Source organism: Sparus aurata, chromosome 3, assembly GCF_900880675.1.
Source record: "Sparus aurata chromosome 3, fSpaAur1.1, whole genome shotgun sequence".
NCBI lineage: Eukaryota > Metazoa > Chordata > Actinopteri > Spariformes > Sparidae > Sparus > Sparus aurata.
In genome coordinates, this window is record NC_044189.1 from 4,371,722 (window position 1) to 4,375,585 (window position 3,864).

At 48.2% G+C, this 3,864-nt stretch overlaps 1 long non-coding RNA gene across 2 annotated transcripts; it reads right to left on the reverse strand.

Annotated features, from left to right (window-relative positions):
• Positions 1-1,510: 1,510 nt before the first annotated feature.
• Positions 1,511-3,648, reverse strand: LOC115579499 (uncharacterized). Of its 2 annotated transcripts, XR_003983665.1 has the most exons (3): positions 2,395-3,648; positions 2,142-2,207; positions 1,511-2,018 (listed from the first exon to the last, which is right to left on the reverse strand). It is a non-coding gene; the product is annotated as an uncharacterized LOC115579499 (long non-coding RNA). The 2 variants fall into 2 exon arrangements; XR_003983664.1 differs by having other exon boundaries at positions 1,511-2,207.
• Positions 3,649-3,864: the final 216 nt, after the last annotated feature.

Below are 3,864 nucleotides of genomic sequence, written 5' to 3' on the forward strand. Positions count from 1 at the left end.
GCACAGACTTTTTGAAGGGCAGGGGCAAAAAGAAGGGCACTTTAGCGCGCGTTTTGGCTCCCAAGAGGGCACTTTAGCGCATGTTTTGGCTCCCAAGAGGGCACATTAGCGCGTGTTTTGGCTCCCAAGAGGGCAGTTTATCATGTTTTAACCAGCCAAGGGGGCAGTTTAGTGTATTTTGCCAACCAAGAGGGCACTTCGGCACGCTTTTTTTGGCTCCCAAGAGGGCACTTTAGTGCACATTCTGGCTCCCAGGAGGGCACTTTAGCGCACGTTTGTCAACAATTGGGCCACGAGGGGGGGGCGACTGCCCCTGCCCCCCGCTTGTGCACATCACTGACTTACAGTTCCAGGGTGTCAGTATTTGACGAGTTGGGAATAAGACTCAAAAATCTCCTTTTCTTATATATAGCACCTCTGAGTGTGATGAAAGTGATCCGCATTAAACTGGACTCACTCACAGAAACCAGCCACCTACCTGCCAACTTCCTGGATCCCTTTGTGTGGATCTGAAACGAAAGCTAACATGGTCTTATTCTGGGCAGGGACTCGTCCTCCATTCATGTTTTGTGTAAATCCATTCAGTACTTTTTGTGTTGACAAACCAGCAGTGTAACTCCTTTTAGCCTCTTTACGTCAGTTGTTTGTGTTTTATGATGCATTTACTTTGGCATTCCATCTCAGCACAACACATCCAATCGTTTAGAGAAGCTGGGAGCTGTTTCCAGCTGAAAAGGCTTGGATGAAACCACTGCATGGTACCGGTCCAGCACCAAACAGCAGACATGTAACGGTCGTGTAACGTTTAGCAGCTAAAAAGGTTTGGTTGTTTTGTTGTTGGAAACCAAAAGAGACAAAGACGACTGCAACTGTCTTTTTTATGGTTCTCTTTGTGGTTCCCGTGTCATCCAAACAACCGTCCAGGTGATGGAAGACGTGTCAGATGTTTGTGATGACTTGTAGAAAACAGCCCTCGAGTCTGACGCAGCAGACTCCATACGTAACGGTAGTAAACCTGGGTGCATTTCACCACCTTTGCTCCTGTAGGAAGCTTATTTTGAATACTTCCACTATCTGGTTGCTGTGACAACAGCGACTTCGGAGAAATTCCAGCAGGGAAAATAAGACGGGGTGGAAGAGGTGAAGGACGGAGGGGAAGAGGCAGCGAGGGTGAGATTACAGAATCAGAGGCAGAGGTCTGACAGTGAGCGAACAAGGTGTTCATGTGATTACTGAGAGGAAGGAGAAAATTATGTTAAACAAAAAAGGGGAAGTGAGAGAGGGTGGAAGGAGGCGCTGCATACGGAGGAGGACGGAGAAGGAAACAAAGAAAGGAGGAGGAAGACGGGGAGAAAAGAAACGGGAGGGAGGGAGGAAACCGAATTAGGAGAAAAGATGAACAAATGAACGGAAGAAAGTCGGGGCGGTGCGAGGACGAGAGGAGGCTGATGAGGAGCCGCGGGAAGGGCGAGGAAAAGTGTGAGACGAAAACACGAGCGGAATACGAACAGAAGAATTAATTGTGTTTATTAGAGACGAGTGAGGCTGACAGACACACGTAGAGACAGAAACATACAGGAATTATGAAAAATCACGTTGTTCTCGTGCAAAAATGAGGAAAACTGTCTTGAGTCGTAGTTCTTGAGGTTAAATAACGATCATTCGGTTAAAGTTTGCGTGATTCAACTTTACTTTTCTTTCTTCCGTGTTCTGCTGAGTCCGACACGGTGGAAACCTCTGAGGAGCGACGGTCGGCCTCCAGCTCCACCCTTCAGTGTGGCCATCTGATCAGGTCTTTAGATACGCATCATCAGCTCCACATCCTCCTCCACCTCCTTTTTAAAATGCATACTGTACTCCTGCACTGTACTCTATGACACTGGCATACGTAGTTAACTGCTAACGAACAGGATCGAGCGATGAGATCAAGGGGAGCGAAGGGATGACGGCGGCAGATTGACTGAGGGAGGAAAAAGGGATTTTGCTGCTCCGACAGTCTGAAACAGGAAGGTCAGCGTCTTCAGAGGACAGCCAGGAAGAAAAGAGAAGAAAGGAGGAGGAGGAGAGACGATAAGAAGAACGGAGGTGCTTCAGTGTGTGCAGGTGAGAACTTTGCGTCGCTGCCATTTTTCCATACATACTTAATAAAGTGATGGCGGCTATTGGTCATCGACTCGACACAGAAAGTATCGGCAGAGCTTCTTGGTCTGGAAGTAAAGACAATGCAGAAGTTCTTTTAAACATAACATTTTTTTACTGGTTGCAAAAAGAAGCTTATGAGAAAATTTGACCTCAAGTTTACAGACTCGATCTCTGGTTTCAAGTCTTCTGTTTAGAGTCAAGTAGACGATAGAGTAACGTATTCTATCGGGCGTGGCTAACTTCTGTTCCTACCTGATCTTCCGGTCCTCCGTCAGATCCAATCAGGATATCAGGATGTCCTCTCCGGCTCCACCCTCTCGTCCACATCCGTCACTTCTGGCTCCAAAAAACAAGATGGTGACGGCGGTAATGCCAACCGTGATTTATAAACAATTCAGATGAGGGCTTTCTTTGTTTTGTTACACCCTCTGCAACATTTGGGATCATGTAAGAGCACAACTAAAACAAATATATATAGAAAAAGGTCATTTTTAGACAAATAGGAGGATTCTTACATATTCTATCCTTAAGCATCAACAAATACCAGTTTTATTGGCACAACCGAGCTGTGAGTCGATGGCGTTGATGTGGTTTCTGAACGTTACCGTGGCTCACCAGGCTGTGGTCGGCACCATCAGCGAGGGCCAGTGTCGCCTCTTATGTAACTGCGGCCGCGTCAGCGCCCCTTCGACTCCGCCTGCGGTCTGATCGCTGCCATATTTCACTTCAAGTGTTTGCAGGCTCTTGGACAGCGGCGGCCCGAGGCGGCTGCTGCCGTCTGTGACAGCGTCTCCTCGCGCAGCGAAGCTCCGGCAGCATCTGAACATGCTCCATGTTTCTCCTGTTAATCACCGCACCTTCTGCTTTGTTATCAGCAAGGCTCCAAAGTTCTGTGATAAGAGGCGCCGACGCCACGGTGTGAATAAATTAGGAAGAACCTCGCCGTTGTTCCTGCAGAGACCTTCCCCGCTGTGATACAGTACACGCAGGTTGGAGGGATTAAGAGAAAGAGAAAAAGCCTGAGCCAACACATAATGCCTCTTTGAAATCCTCCGCACCCTCTGCAGACGACTAATTTCCCTCTCTGCTTAAATCCACTCACCCTCTCCATCCTCCTCTCCCTCCATCTCCCTATCTGTCCTCCTCCTACGGCGTCTCTCTCTCTCTCTCTCTTCGCCTTCGTCTCCCCGCGCCGCTTTTTTAATGTCAATGCTAAATCGTGTTGACATCATGTATATGATGTTTGTGTTCCTGTGACTAAGCTGATCTCGCCGGCTGATTTCCCTCGTTGGGTCTGTACGCAGAACGTCGTGCTCGCTGAATGGACGAGGATTTGTCCTGAGAGATTGTGTGACATCTTTACACATCAGCACATTTTATGTCATTATCGCTTGAACAAATAATGGATTTCTGTGCTCTGTGAAAAAGGCTTCCGAGACTTATTAAAGACTTTTTAGTCACGAGGAAAATGGAATAAATGCGAGACGCTGTTCTTGCCAACGTGAGGAACTGTTGTCTCTGGGTGATTTAGCCTCCACCTCATCTCTGCCTTCATTCCCTCTCTCTCTCTCTCTCTCTCTCTCTCTTGGCAGCCATTCTGCCGTCTGTGCTTATTGTTCCCTCCGTCCTTCGCCGCCTCCCTTCCCTCTCTCCTCTCGTTCACCTCTCCTTCATCCTCCCTCCTCTCCTTTCGCTCGACAGCAACAGTCATAATTGGCGCAG